This window comes from Lycorma delicatula, chromosome 1 (assembly GCF_047948215.1).
Source record: "Lycorma delicatula isolate Av1 chromosome 1, ASM4794821v1, whole genome shotgun sequence".
Lineage (NCBI taxonomy): Eukaryota > Metazoa > Arthropoda > Insecta > Hemiptera > Fulgoridae > Lycorma > Lycorma delicatula.
In genome coordinates this window covers 351,611,253-351,628,059 of record NC_134455.1, presented here as the reverse complement: position 1 = coordinate 351,628,059, position 16,807 = coordinate 351,611,253, and the positions used below count along the sequence as shown (strand labels likewise).

Below are 16,807 nucleotides of genomic sequence, written 5' to 3'. Positions count from 1 at the left end.
CAACTTCAGTTTTACACCGGCAGATTTTAAAGTTAAGCTACCATGAAATTTGTTTGCCGATTATCTTATTTATAACAATTAAAATACACTAAAAAACATACAAACAATAAAATCACACACATGACTTCCTTGTACGCGTATTAGATTACATTTACACCTTTAAAAAAAATGAAAAGTACATAAAATTTTATTTCATTAATAACTTCTGATATTTTTTCTTTTTTGTATGTTATTATTAGATTATTATTTATTGTAAAACTCTTTTTACAATCAGAGGTTAATAATTATTAGTAAATCAATATATTTAAATTTAAAAAAAGGAGATGAAGTCCAAATCGAATCGATGTGCCTTCCCCTTCTAAGTTCCAAATATTTAATTAATTAAAATTTTATTTGTCTATAACTCTGGAACCAATGAAAAGTACTACTTAAGATATATCGTTGAAAAGCTCTCAATGAAGCTTATTACTGCACTTACGAAAAAGTCCAAAATCCCATTTTTTTTTGCATTTCGGGCTTTTTTGTACACTTTTGGTTCAGCCGATTGCAATCAAAAGGGGAGGTTAACAGCTAGATGTTACAACGGTACTAAATTAAAAATTTCAATATCCTACGGCTAATCGGCTAATTTTTTTTGAGTTACGAGAGATAAATACGTACGTACAAACGTCACGCCGAAACTAGTAAAAATGGATTCAGGGATGATCAAAATGGATATTTTCGTTGAAATCTGAAAATCGAAATTTTTCACTTTACTTCGTACAAGGAAGTAAAAAAAAATTGAAAAATAAAACACGCCAACTCTGGCTACTGAGGGCTTTCCTTCAGCAGACTATTAATCGGGAGTTAAAATAAGTGGAACAATCAAAATATGCAAATGGTCAAACAAACATTATTCTACTCTTTGAGTAAATTTTGAGATTCGAGACCCATGACGACAGATCTACTCAGCCCTTTGCCGATTGTAACAAAATGTTAACGACATAGACTTCCAGAGTTCCGAAGTCATCGAATAAAATTTCACAAAAATCGAATTATCGAGTCTGAAGATATCAAGCAAAAGTATAACTGACCAATAAAAGAAAGAAAAATTGGTTTATCTATTCCCTACCCCAGAATGAAAAGGTTCAAATAAACAATCAAAGCGACGTACTAATGTAATGGAATTACTTAAATAGTACAATAAACTAGTACTAATAACGTCAAACGGTAATAAAGAACATGTGTTTTCCTCCTATCCCTTTACGGAGGTTTGAACAGAAATACAAATAAACACCACCAGAAAGTATCTTAGCTATGTAAGGGGCATTAACTACTCTTTTGGATAAAATTTTAAAACAGAGTAGTAATAACATTAAAGGGAACCACCGGATTAGTCTAGTGGTGAACTTGTCATCGCAAATCAGCCGATTTCGAATCGAGTGTTATAAGGTTCAAATCCTAGTAGACAGTTAGTTTTATATGTATTTGAATACTAGATCGTGGATACCGTTGTTCTTTGCTGGTTGTGTTTCAATTAACCACATATCTCAGGAACGGTCGAACTGAAACTGTACAAGAAATTCATTTACACTCATAAATATCATCCTCATTTATCCTCTGAAGTAATACCTTACGGTGGTTCCGCAGGCTAAATAGAAAAAAGAAGCATAAAGGGGCAAATCTCCCTGCTCCTCGATCGACTGAGACCAAAATTAAATTATCATCATCAGAAATTATCATGCCAAATTTCATTCAAATCTCTATCTAGTATGGAGATCGATCAAAAAACAGGACCGTATATATAGATATGAACATCCTTCCGAAATTTTTCAGTCCTAAAATCGTATATTTCTGGTTAGGGAGAGATTATAAAAATAAGCCGTTATTGTTTTTTTTTAATTATAAACAATTGGGCAAAGTTGAGAATTTATAATTGAGCAAAACAAAGTTGAGAATATTCCTCTTCTTTATCAGTCGGTAAAAAAAAAATACAGACATAAAATTTTAAGAAACAAAGATGCAATGCTTAAATAAAATCAAATCTGTATGAAAAAAATACATAAATAAACATTTCTTAAATTCCCTTATAAAATAGTCATAATAATTCTTCCTTCACAGTCACAATAAATTAAAAATACAACCACTGAAAAAAGAACAAATGTAAATACAGGAAGTTGAAAGATTGACGTCGAGTAAAAATACTAACAAATTATAAACATTAGAATGAACTTACAGACCCACGAGCGCCGCGCGCGCACACACACACACACACACACACACCACGCCTAGATCAGTATAATACGATTTAAGTTGTTAATTTCCTGTGTTGTGCATAGTATAATGTCGGTTGTCGTTACGTTACACTAATCGACCGAAGTGGAACAGCGACTGCACAGTCGCAATAATTGACTTGCATTACAGTTTAAGCACATGACGCACTATTAAGAGAAAAATTATATGCACGTCTTAGATGTAAGCGCGTCCAAACCCACATGCAAACACAGAGGATATCAATGCGTGATGCGTTATAATGAAGATAGTTTATAGAGATAAAAATTAAAAAATACCAAGATGAGATAGCAAAACATAAGATAAGGTATATATAATAAATAAAGGGTGCAGAAGGAAAAAGGGGTTTTAGTCTATTTTTTTCTGATTTTTATTCTATTGCAACATGAGAATCCTAAAGTTGATGTTGATCCGCATCGTCCTGTTCATTCATTGTAACGAAAAATAAGCTCATATTTGCAAATAGACTTAATGTAAAACCTCTTGCAAGGAAAGAAATAGATTATCGCACTGAACACGCAAAGAAGCAAAGTCCATGCGTCATTTTCTGCGCTCTGAATATTCATCCTATTTTCACGAAGATCTGTCTCTTACAACAACCTAATTCGTTGTCGGTCTAATACTGTTTTTGTTGCAATTCGGTTTGGTTTTTGGCTTCATTTTTTGTAAGAAATGTTTGTTTTATATTATCAATAATATAAGAAGCGGGACAGTAAAAGAAACGACGGAAATATTCCATCTAAGAAACGTAGAGCTATATCAGATTAAGCGACAATAAAAAGAGTAAATTATGTTCGGCGACGATTGCCGATGCAAACGAATTAAATGTTTTGACGCAGTTCCAGTCGATATAAAAAAAAACAGATCCTTAAGCATTTTAATGAGATGAATAATAATGACGAGCAGAATCTTATTTATATGGTAAGATATTGCTGTCGTCCGGCGAAAACATAATCGGCGATGCGAAAATAATGCAAATTTTACAAACTTTCGTTGTAAAATAAGATTTAACATTTACAAAACAACAACATCTAACAGTAACAAAAACCGTTAGATACTCTACAAAAAAATGTTTATTCCTAGCCGTGGAATATAAAACTGGAATTCTCGAAAAGTAATTCATTATATTTTCCAAATAATTTTATAAACACCGATGAGGTAAATATAAAAATAGGCTGCAATCGCTTAACTGATATATAAATAAATATAACTTATTTATTTCCCCAATTTGTAGCTTCATTTTTAATTTATGTATTACTAAAAATGTATTATAACAAATTAATTATGTTTATTAATTATATCATTCAGTGCTACCTATATAAATAAAAATGTAAATGTTCATTTGTTCAAAATGTAAATGTAAATGTAAGTGTTTGTGTAAATGTTCGTTTGTTCAAAATGTAAATGTAAATGTTCGTTTGTTCAGAACTTTCGGAGATTAACTCCGAAAGTTCATCACTGAGGCTTTGAAATTTTTACACAACGCTGCATTCGAATACGCGCGTTTTTATATACCTACTATTTATATACCTAAGATGTCACACCTGTGACAAGTAGAAACATTTTTTTGTTTTTTTTTAAACAGCGCTATCTGTTGGACGTAAAAGCAACACACGCTATACTAAATATTTTACGATTCCATTTCAATGTTTCCGATGTGTGTCCAGTATAGACTAAAAAACTACTGGACCGATTTATGCGCGGGGACAAAGGGAGAGGGGGAAAAATCGAAAAAGGTAAAAGGGAAGAAGGGGAAAAGGAAATGGAAAAGAAAAGGGAAAGAAAGGAAAACGGGTAGAAAGGGAAAATGAGGGAAAGGGAGAAAGGATAAAATGGAAAAAGGGAAAGGTTAAATTTTGTGAAGTTACGTAATGTTCATTTTGTTAATGTTTTGTCAAACTTTCAATTGTGTTCACTTAGTATATATATATATATATATATATATATATATATATATATATTACTCAAATCTAGCAATAGGGAAGCGCACTGCCGGGTCTGCTAGTCAAAAATACAAAATTTAAATTATCGAGTAAGAAAAAAAAAGGTGGTATGTCTGCAAATTAACGTGTGAACGTTAAGGAAAATATTTTTATATTGTTCCGTATTTGACACAAATTTCTGTTGGGATCGCTAATTTTAGAAAAATATATATATATATATATATATATTACTCAAATCTAGCAATAGGGAAGCGCACTGCCGGGTCTGCTAGTCAAAAATACAAAATTTAAATTATCGAGTAAGAAAAAAAAAGGTGGTATGTCTGCAAATTAACGTGTGAACGTTAAGGAAAATATTTTTATATTGTTCCGTATTTGACACAAATTTCTGTTGGGATCGCTAATTTTAGAAAAAGTCATTTATTAACGGGTTACCGTTAAATGAATTTCAAACAATTATTTTTTTACAGTTTAGTTTACAATTATCTTTTTAAACAGTTATAGATTTTACAAGAAAAATATTTCTTCTGTAAAACTGACAAAATGTAACTAAACCTCTCTTCCTCCTATATTCCACAAACGTCTTACTGGTTCTTTTTCGGAATCCGACAGCTACTTTTTTTCAATTCTTTGTTCCAAATCAGAGGGTATTTGCAGAGAAATTATAAATATAATCTAATCAAACTTAACCTACGCTCGCTAATCTATTTTTTTTTTTTATTTCTACTCGTCGATTTTACCGAATATGGACTTCCAAATGTACCTGAGAGAGGTCCGGTCCAATATAAGCATTATTGATAATAATTATAAATATAAACTAACCAAACTTAACCTAAACTCGCTTCGTTCGCTAATCTTGACTAAAGAGCGTAGGTTAAGTTTATTTAATTATATTTATGATTTATCTGCAAATACCTCCCCGATTTGGAAAAAAAAACTGAAAAAACTTGCTGTCGGATTCCGAAAAAGTACCGCCTTACTACCCGCGTAAAAAAAAAATAATTAAAATACTACCGAAAGAAGAAAAAATAATTTTAGCAAAATATTTTCCCTAAAAAGTATTGTGAAATCGTTTACACGTATATTAAATGTTACATAGCTTTTCTAAAAATTTAAAATTCTACAAATTTTATCCCATTACGGCAATTTAACAACATTATTGTACATCAACCCTAAAAAAAAAAATTCGCGACACCGATTTTTTGAATTTTTATTAATTTTCTCAAAAATTAATAGAGTTCAACGACCTGTTTTATTAAATTTTTCAGGTCAAAAACAATATGAAACCGTCAAATATACTCCTTTATTTAGGTTTCATGATTTCGCACGATTACGATCAGAAAAGGTTTTCGCACGCTTTTATAACAGGAAAACGAAACGACTCCGGACTCATGTTATATGAATTTTTTATTTACTTTCACTAGTAGAATACATCCTGAATATTTCCATATCTTCTTGAGACACCCTCTTTAATTCAACGATTAAATACCAAAATAGGAATTCGATCGGTTCAGTCAATCATTAGATATCGAGATTTATTATTAATTTTATAAGACTGCTAATTAAAGTATTTAATTCTTCTCTCTCTTTTTTCTGTTTAGCCTCCGGAACAACCGTGTAATGTATTACTTCAGAGGATGAATGAGAATATGTAAGAATGCAAATGAAGTGTAGTAGTCTCGGTCGACCATTCCTGAGATGTGTGGTTAATTGAAACCCGACCACCAAAGAACACCGATATCTACGATCTGGTACTCAAATCTGTATAAATGTAACTGCCTTTACTGGGATCTGAACTTGGAACTCTCGACTTCAAAATCAGCTGATTTGCGATGACTAGTTAACCACGTAAATTCACCGTAATTTAAAATAATAATAATAATAACAAAAAAAATAATAAAAATTACTAAAAGTAAAAATGAACAACTCGGAATAAGTTCATACACTCAGCCCTTTCAATGTTTTATAAAATCTTTTTTTATATATTTTCAGATTGTTTAGTATATAATATAATCACTTACCGATTACGTCTCAAATAAATCAATAATTACAATAATATATAAAGACTTATTTCATTTTTTTAAATAGAAATATTTATGATGAAATAGTGTTCTATTAATTAACGATTTATTTATAGAACAACGCTAATACGTAAAACAATAGTATTCATTTTAACAAAATAATTCCAAGAAAAAAACAATAAATTTAATGCCAAATGTATATTATATTACTATTATTATTATTAGCATGTTATGGCATATTAGGCTATGTTATTATTATTATTTACAAAAAAATTTTTGGCATACCTGTCAACATTTAATCCTATTGTTTATCCTTAACCGTTAAGTTATTTTCATTCGGTTTAGACTGACGACAAACAACAAACACTAAAATATATATATATATATATATATACGTGTAAATTTAGAACATAAATTTAGCTAACACAAGGGTAACCGAATAAAGATACTCCTAGCTATGACTATAAATACTTAGAAATTTACTATACCTAAAATAAATATAAAAGAAAATATTAGCAATAGAATAAATCTTCATAAATTGGTAGAAATAATAGAATAAACTCACAACTTTTTTTTGTAAACTTTTACAACAATAAGGACCAGTGATCATACAATTCAGAAATATTTAAAAATCACAATTGTAAAAATAATTCCCCCCGCCTCACATACACACACACACATATGAACACTTCACAAAGTAAACACGCTCCACGATACGCAAAGCCAGGACCGGGCTCAGCTAATACTGAAGCAACGAAACGTAGTACAGTAGCAATTGCGCCAACACTGCGAAACAAACATATCGTATTGCCGATAATATTACCTCGTAAAAAAACTTCGCGCCTACAAAATAAAATGTACGCATCAAAGCACTAAAACCAACTGCTGTGAAACGTAACAGAACTAAACTCACTAGCGAAACTTAATAACATTGAACCGATTTCAATGTAAATAAGCGTACCGGTACGTTTTTTAATGCAAGAAAAATGAAAATAAAATCTCTTTAAGCTTAATTAAAATCGGTTACTTAAACGCAGCGCAAAAAAGTTCATATTTTTTAATAAAACATTGTTAAGGCCTATCCTCTGTACATGAACGAACGCAAAAGAAAGAAACCTTGAAGCCGTCCTTCCAAATGATATTAAATCGAACCCCATCCGATAAATGTTTGTTCGCATGAACCAACCTTACGATTACGTAAAACAATAATTAGCCGGCAATACAAAAGAAAATACAGGAAATCCTATAATACAACAAAAATGTATTAATTTCTAAAAATATAACCGATACTGAAAAAGTGAAAAAGTTTTATGTTCAGTAGAATCTCCCCCCGCTATATAATTATACAGCGCAGCAGTACATTAAACTACAATTACGAAGAAAAGTATGCTAATCGGGTCAAATTTCATTCAGGAATGGGGGAAAAACAAACCTTGTTTTCTTTTTTCCCTGGAGTTATCGTTTTGCTCGACATATCTTCGGAATGGATTAACCGAATTTAACTAAATTTTAAACCGTGACATTTGAATAAAGCTAATCGACGTGTCATTTAATTTTGGTTACAACGGTCAAGTAGGTGGGAAGATAAGGTCACCTCTAGTCCGATATCTCGAAATGTATTCGTACCGTCGGAAATGTCTTTGCTCGCTTTTAGTAAGTCGACGATTAATTTTAAGTGTATTCCGGCTACGGATCTCAAACCCTTCGCATGTTCAGTCTTTTTCCATTGCTTTTACAGTTACTTATTATTTTCATAATGTAACGCAGATAGATATCGCTGTCCGGGGTTTCTGTCTTGATTATTCGACCGATACCGCTCTTCTTCGAATTATGGCGCATAGGTCGCAAAATAAAATCTCTACGGACTCAATACAAAATAAAACAATCTGTAACCTGACTTTACTAACCGGTTATGGTAATCATCTAAACCTGGACTACCTGCGGTCTGAAATCGCTACAACTTCTTATCGTCCCACTAGTACTGTACAAACGGGTTCATCGTTAATATACCTCACAATGGTATGGCTTATATGTCATCAGTAAAGGAATTAGAAAAAATTTTTTTTTTTTTACGTTACTTGAAATCAGTACAAATCGAAACCCTTACGTCTACCCGCTTCAAGGAAAAAACTAAATTTCGAGCGGGTGTAAATATCCGAATTTTCTGATCACACTGGCGTCAATCCATCGGCCTTTAAAGCGATCGTTCCTTCAGTCTTCTTTTGTCATATATACGGTCGTTAAAAATGCAGAAATACAAATTATCTCTGTAAACAACGAGAAACCAGATAATGTTGAATCGTTACAAACAACAGATGCGTTAAAAGAATTCATCGACCCCTATGAAACTTGTGAGCGAACTAAGGACACAATATAACGATGCCAAAGATACGAAGAAACCAAAAGAAATTTGGCGTAAGATAAGTTGTTGTTAGCCAGTTATTGAATAATAAAACCTGATGCTAAACGCCAAGAAACTGAGAAGAAAACAAAACCGTTGCGCTCAAATTATCGGAGAGCCGAAAATGATTTTTATCTTTAAACTGTCAGGATCTCTTTTTTCTGTTTATTATCCGGAACCACTGTAAGGTATTACTTCAGAAGATGAATGAGGATGACATGTATGAATGTAAACTAAGTATTATTTTGTATAGTCTAAGGTCGACCGTTCCCGAGATGTGTGGTTAATTGAAACCCATCACCAAAGAACCGATATCACAATCTAGTATTCAAATCCGTCTAAAATAAAGTGCCGTTGCTAGGATTTGAACCTTAGAACTCTCGACTTGAAATCAGCTGATTCGTGAAGACAAGTTCACCACAGACCAACGCGGTGGATTTAACGGTCGGGATCATGCATCAATAAAGTGTATAGACTGCTATCGTAAACCCTTTACGCCAGACAACCGCTCTACTAGATGTTGATCGTAGAATTTAGGACCGATAGAAAGACTGACTGTAACGACTCTCGATAAAAACGATGCAGACCGTCTAATCACAACGTACATCCTACAAATAACGGATCGTCTAGGGTCCTCCTACCTGGTTCGATGTCACGCGCATCGAACATATTTATCTTTGTTCTGCCGCTAGAAAAAATCTCGGATTCTACCTCGCTTTTTGCCTTCCGAGTGTGCGGGGTCACTCATTTTGCCTTTTATTTTATTTTTCTTTACCTTTTTTTTTCTGCCGTTAATCGTGGGGTATATCTGTTTATCCCTACTACAAATAATTTCCATACGGAGAACACCTATCAAACACCCAACTTCCGCTTCTCACTGCGTTGACGACGTATGATTCTTAAAAAACTCCCTTTTACCCTTTCTCTATTCTCGCTTAAACTGTCCAGCTTTAGATATACCTAAGTTTTGATTCCAGTTTTTGTATAACAGCAACAACATTTGCCACCAATTTATAACAAAAAAAGTTTTTTTTTTACTTTATTTCAATGCGCTTCTTGGTAACACCAAGGATTAATGGATGTCATTAATCGTACGTACCATTTGCACGTTTACTGCAATATTGTTTCTAAATAATTAATACGAATTTATTTTTTAAAACATCCACCCGTCGTTACTTTTTTTAAATTTGTTTTTATTTTCGCCCCTCTGCGTCAAACTCCAGCTACAAGACGATCACTCTTTCGCGTCCCCCTCATTAAAGCTATATCATCCGAAAAGATTGAAACCGCATTGCCTTTAACCGGCACTCGAATAGCAGCTCAACGATGCGTCTTCAAATTAAGCGGTTTATTTAAGTAATACCTGTTTCGACTCAATGCAAGTGTCTTCTGTACTCCCTTATATACGGCAGAGGTATTCGGAAAAAGGAATGGAATGTACGTCGAATCGTTCTCTTTCTTTAAAAGTCTTTTACTACTGACAAAAACACTTTAGAAAAAAAAACAAAATCTGTACACACATCAGCCAAGAACGGCGAACAGAACCATAATTTCCAGCAAATAATTAAGCCCACCGATATAAAAAAAAATCAGGCTAATGAAAATAGTGAAATACAAACGATGTAAAACAAATGGATTATAATTAATCCGCTATTTATCATCGAAAAATAATCGATTAGCAGACACCGTCTTTTTTTTCTGCCTCAGATCCATAAGTCTCTCGGGCGGGGAAAAAGCCTTCGTACCCAGGAATACTTCAGTTTTTTTTCTAATTAGCTCCAGAAAGCGGAGCTTGTCTTCCTCCTCCGCACCGGCGCTCTCAGGAGTCTTGTCTGCTTTCCTTGCTTCTTCCGTCATCCGAAACCTCTCCATGACCGCTCTGGAATAACTGGCCGCAGCAAGTCGGTGCTCTTCTTTGGCCAGCATGAAGTCAACAAGCCCATCAGGCGGGAAAAGAACTGCCGTACCCCAGAGTTCAAGCATTTCGCCTCTCTCCATAACAAAGCGGGGGCACTTAAAGAAAACATGATGCGCCGTTTCTTCCGTTCCGCAATCAGGACAGGTTTCCTCGCAGTCTAGTCCAAAACGATATAAATACACCCTGAAGCCCCTATGGACCGTCAGCATCTGAACGAGGTAAAAATCCAACGAACCGTGGGGTCTCGCAATCCATCTGTTAATATCACGAACACTCCTGTGGGTCCACCTGCCCTTCGACCCCTGTTCTCACCACTCCTGCCATATCCTCAAAGTGTTCTCTTCAATCGCCGCCTTCACTATCTTTCTATCCGCATGAGGTCAAGTCAGCAGATTCGCGCATTCTGGCCCGTAATGCAACCACAAGATCCACCGGCCAAATACCCGTGATGACCTCGAGCGCCATTCTGAATGGTGTTCTATAACCAGATGCCATCCGCAGACAGCATCTTCTGTGTAGCGACTAAAGAATCGCTCTATACTTACGATATTTCCTAACAGACGCCCATATATCCGCCCCGTAAAGAACCGCAGCATAGACAGCAATCAACAGCTTTCTCCTTTGCTGCCGTGGCCCCCCACATTTCGGCAGGATGCCGGCAACGAGACGCACGGCCCTATCTGCCCGACCGCATGTCTCGAGGACACGGGTGCCGAACCGCAGTCGTGCCTAAATACTTAACTGCGGCTACATAAATACTTAACTGATGCACAAATACTTAACTGTGCCTAAATACTTAACCCATATGCCTAAATACTTAACTGCGGGTTTGAATCGCATACACCGTTCTCCAACTCCACTAAGATCTTTGGTCTCCGTTTATCGTTAGAAATTGCAAGTATTTTCGTTTTCTCCGGGGCCGTACTTAATCCTACTTCGCTCATCCAGTCAGCCACCGCCCGATAAGACTCGCGTATTTTATCCTTGGCCTCCCTGCGGGTATCAGCCTCCACAACCACAGCAAGGTCGTCCGCGTCGCCCACAATAGCCACTTTCGGGGGCAAGCAGACACCATCTAACATTCCGTTAATTGATACCCGATTATGAATCAATAATCTAAAAAAAATGTACAATATATCTTAGTTATGACTTTGTGGTGCTCGATTAAACTAACTCCGACATTATTAAAATGTATTTTAAGATTACATTAATGGAAACCTATGGTCTTATTAAACAAAAAAAAAAAGTCAACGATCCTCTAACGTCAGGAAAGATGACGGATCCCGGTCATAAATAAAATTTCACTACGACAAAAATTTGCTTCATTATCCGGTAAGAACATTAAGACACACTGCTTCGCACCTATACGTGCCAAATATTATAATTAATATGGAATTAATTCGCATCTATTTTTTTTTTATTTTTAACTAAATATGCATTCTATGATGCTGTTCTGATCACGGTTTCCTTCGATCCAGTCAGGCACGTTTTTATGCACGTAGCAGCATATCCACCCAATTCTAGACTAGAGTTACACGTTTTATGTAAAGATCAGAGTAAAATGTAGTTTAATTTAAATGTTGTTTCTTCCCTGCCCTTTATCGACAAGCGCATTACCAAATGTTTAAACAAAACGAACCGCTTCATTAATTTGATACATTTAATTCTTGATTTTACAACCGATCACACAAAATTTATAAAAAGGAAATAACATATTATATGAATCTATGGAAAAAACATCATGATAACGTACAGATTGATATGTAAATTAATAAATCGAAAACACTCCCGTTTATTTGATAATTGGATCTGCAGATTATACACTCTACAGTAATCAATTCTTACAATAATTAGTAAAATTTTTGCTAAAAAAAATTACATATAATTATCAATTACATGTAATATCAGTAGTCTCTTTATCATTTTATTAAAAAAGACACCGACAAAACATTTAATTGTCGTACAGTAACTCGGTTAAATAGCCTGTAAAAAAAATTTGTAGAGAATTCTGAGAAATCTACGTAAATAATGTCACCTGACGAAATGAGGCAAAAATACTGTATGTAAGTACGTAAAAAAAGATTGTTCTGAGACCTCAATTCTATGTATTTGACAATTTTTCCAAAAAATTACTAAATACAGTTATAGAACCTGTTTTATTCAATTTTTCAGACCAACAAACAGTAAGAAATTATCAAATTTACTCCTTAAAAATTCCAAAACCCTCAGACCAGCTTCATTTTAGTCTTGGAAAAATCAGGTCATGTTTTCCAAGGTTTTTTTTTTTGTCTTCAGTCATTTGACTGGTTTGATGCAGCTCTCCAAGATTCCCTATCTAGTGCTAGTAGTTTCATTTCAGTATACCCTCTACATCCTACATCCCTAACACAATTTGTTTTACATATTCCAAACGTGGCCTGCCTACACAATTTTTCCCTTCTACCTGTCCTTCCAAAATTAAAGCGACTATTCCAGGATGCCTTAGTATGTGGCCTATAAGTCTGTCTCTTCTTTTAAGTATATTTTTCCAAATGCTTCTTTCTTCATCTATTTGCCGCAATACCTCCTCATTTGTCACTTTATCCACCCATCTGATTTTTAACATTCTCCTATAGCACCACATTTCAAAAGCTTCTAACCTTTTCTTCTCAGATACTCCGATTGTCCAAGTTTCACTTCCATATAAAGCGACACTCCAAACATACACTTTCAAAAATCTTTTCCTGACATTTAAATTAATTTTTGATGTAAACAACTTATATTTCTTACTGAAGGCTCGTTTAGCTTGTGCTATTCGGCATTTTATATCGCTCCTGCTTCGTCCATCTTTAGTAATTCTACTTCCCAAATAACAAAATTCTTCTACCTCCATAATCTTTTCTCCTCCTATTTTCACATTCAGTGGTCCATCTTTGTTATTTCTACTACATTTCATTACTTTTGTTTTGTTCTTGTTTATTTTCATGCGATAGTGCTTGCGTAGGACTTCATCTATGCCGTTCATTGTTTCTTCTAAATCCTTTTTATTCTCGGCTAGAATTACTATATCATCAGCAAATCGTAGCATCTTTATCTTTTCACCTTGTACTGTTACTCCGAATCTAAATTGTTCTTTAACATCATTAACTGCTAGTTCCATGTAAAGATTAAAAAGTAACGGAGATAGGGAACATCCTTGTCGGACTCCCTTTCTTATTATGGCTTCTTTCTTATGTTCTTCAATTGCTACTGTTGCTGTTTGGTTCCTGTACATGTTAGCATGTTTTCCAAGGTAAGAGTAAAAAACGAAACGTTTACGTTTTATCATCTTTACTTTTCATTTTCACTAGTAAATGTCCTAAATTCTTTCCGATTGTTTTTTTAACATTCTGCGTGTACAAGCGTCCCGGGAAGGATACTCTAATAAGAGTAACAAAAACTTAAAATAATTGTTCAGGACATAAAAATATATAAAATAGCTCATATCGACCAATGCAGTATCTCCTTTCATTTTCTCTCTGCCTCTATTTTGTTTTTTTTTTTTCAATAGAAATTTATAACGTATGAACGAATGAATCGGCATATTTAATTAAAATTTGATGTACCCGACGACATCTAAAGAATAAAAAAGATTGAAAATTATAAAATGAAACAGTTCAAAGTCTTTAATCAATACTTGCTCCGTAAATTCCAACGAACGAGGAGGTGTTATATCGTTCAAAATAAAAGACTTTTAACTTTTACCGAATTATGTTTATTACATAACATATCAAGTCTTTTATTTTGAACGATATAACACCTATTTCTTCGTTAAAATCGTTTGATCACGGTAGTGATATAGGTGAAATTGTTAAAGTGGATCCCCAATAATGTGCGTAAAAACAGGCATTAAATTGTCAGACGGCAATTCGATAAAACTAAATATTTACACAGCTATTAACAATTAAAAGAACAGTTTTAGATTTTTAAAAGTATAATTTTTAAACGTTTCTACTTCATAGAAAATATTGGGCGCATCTCCACCAAATTTATTGCAATAGCCCAGTGTTATTGCAACATTCTAATGATAGAAAATTACACAAAACGGCGGACAGAGGGAAAATGAAGCGAGATAGGATATTTGTAGACATTAAAATTTACTTCCTCGTACGAAATAAAAGTACTGTGATCGCGAAAAATTTCGGTTTTCAGATTTAAACGGAAATATCCATTTTGACCATCCCTGAATCCATTTTGACTAGTTTCGGCGTGACGTATGTTTCTCGCATAACTCAAAAACGATTAGCCGTAGGGTGTTGACTTTTTTGGATTTAGCACTGCTGTAACACCTAATTGTGCACCTCCCCTTTTGATTGCAATCGACTGGATTAAAAACGAACTGGATAAAAAACTGGATAAAAAAATCCAAAAAGTTTGGATTTTGGACTTTTCTTTAATTGCACTACTCGTTGAGAGCTTTTCAACGATATATATATAAATGGTACTTATTTTCATCGGTTCCAGAGTTATAACCAAATGAAATTTTAATTAATGACATATTTGGATCTAACAAGAAAAAGGCACATTGGTTCAAATCCACTTCATTCCTTTTATTTTTTTTAATTTAAATATATTTATTTATTAATAATTATTAACCCGTGATTGTAAAAAATTTTTACAATAAATAATAATTCAATAATAACAATAAAAATAAAATAAATGAAAAATATGAAAAAAAATCAGAAGTTATTAGCAAAATAAAATTTTATGTGCTTTTCATTTTAATTCAAAATTTTTTACAGTGATTAATAATTATTAATATATCTATATATTTAAATTAAAAAAAAAGTTAAAAGAAAAGATATGTATATGAAGTCGTATTCAGTTACGGATCCGACACGTTCTCACTTACACCACATAACTACTTGAGACACGTGAAACAAAATTAAAATAGTGCAGCAAAAGATGTGTATATGTAATTTAATAGGCGTACAAGGAAATCATGTAGCGTCCATATCAGATTTTTTTGTTTGCTATCGGTCCTGTAAGTTCAGCAAACACCTCACGGGATACTCCGCATCATACATGGAATGTTGATGGGTTGTTGTCAGGAGTTTATTTAAGATTTTTTCTATTTTGATTTATACCTATTAGTTCAAGAATAAATGTTCGTTTTTTCATAGCGCTTAGGTTTACTCGTTTTCATTAAAATTTATACCTATCGATCATACAAAATAATGAAGCTGTTACCGTTAAAATTTCAGGATTTGTAAAATGTTCTGCCGTGAAAAAAAATTTGGGAAAGCTTTTTTTTAATTAAAATAGCGCGAGAAAGACTCCATCCACTACCACTACTATATTTACAGACGTAAAACACCTCAATAGTCGCACCTTTTTTTTATAAATAATCTTAAAACAAGAGAAAATTACTAACAGGCAAAATACTGACGGAATTACGATAATTTAGAAAATAAATAATCGGTGATTTCGAATAGTATTTACAAAAAGCCTAATAACGCACAACTAATTCGTTTAACATTAAATAAAACAGTCTTATTTTAATTAAGCGTGAACTTAAATCCCCGTAAGGCAAGAACTTCGGCCGGCCTCCGTGGCCCAAGTGGTATCGTCTCGGCCTTTCATCCGGAGGTCCCGGGTTCGAATCTCGGTCAGGCATGGCATTTTCACACACACTACAAGTCGTTTATCTCATCCTCTAACGCAATACCTAATGGTGGTCCCAGACGTTAAATAAATAAAAGGCATAAACCCTAAACAATTAAATAGCTTACAGTTCACCAAACATCAGGCCTACTTTAGTGAAAAACTTAAAAAAGAGATAAGTAACTCGTAAGTAGATTATGGTGGCAGAACTGAATACAGACTTTAAGGGTGAGAAGGGTGGGGGTCGGTGAAAACGGGCACGTACACGCCCACCGCGGGTCATGCGATATGGTCAATAGCTACATCATAGTAACGTGCGTACTATATAAAACAAGCGTATGAATGCGAACACACACCTGTGCAGACCAGTGCATTACTAGCTACGATGCAAATAACGACCATGCAACCCACCCTCCCCCCTCTACTATTAATGAATAACGCATAAATTTTCCTAAATGCATCCGTTTCAAAATAATCTAACCTCCCGATACAAAACACCAAGGGTACACCGTTCTGTGTGCGTAAATCTAAAATATTATTTTTTCACTTGTTTACGGGTAGATTAATACAATTTTTTTTTTTAATTTAAAAAAGAACGCCATTAATTAAAATTATAGTAAGATTTCATCAA

The 16,807-nt window shown here is 33.7% G+C and overlaps 1 protein-coding gene across 4 annotated transcripts in view; it reads right to left on the bottom strand.

Annotated features, from left to right (window-relative positions):
• The window catches only part of Csk (C-terminal Src kinase), a 163,881-nt gene that overhangs the window by 116,071 nt on the left and 31,003 nt on the right, over nucleotides 1-16,807 (bottom strand). The window contains exon 1 of one of the 4 annotated variants that reach the window (XM_075382514.1): nucleotides 6,801-6,984. The exons of 2 other annotated variants lie outside the window; for them this stretch is intronic. The gene's annotated coding sequence lies outside the window, so the exon portion shown is untranslated. Of the gene's footprint in view, nucleotides 1-6,520; nucleotides 6,684-6,800; nucleotides 6,985-16,807 lie in introns of those variants that run through there. One more of the 4 variants, XM_075382515.1, reaches the window with a different exon arrangement.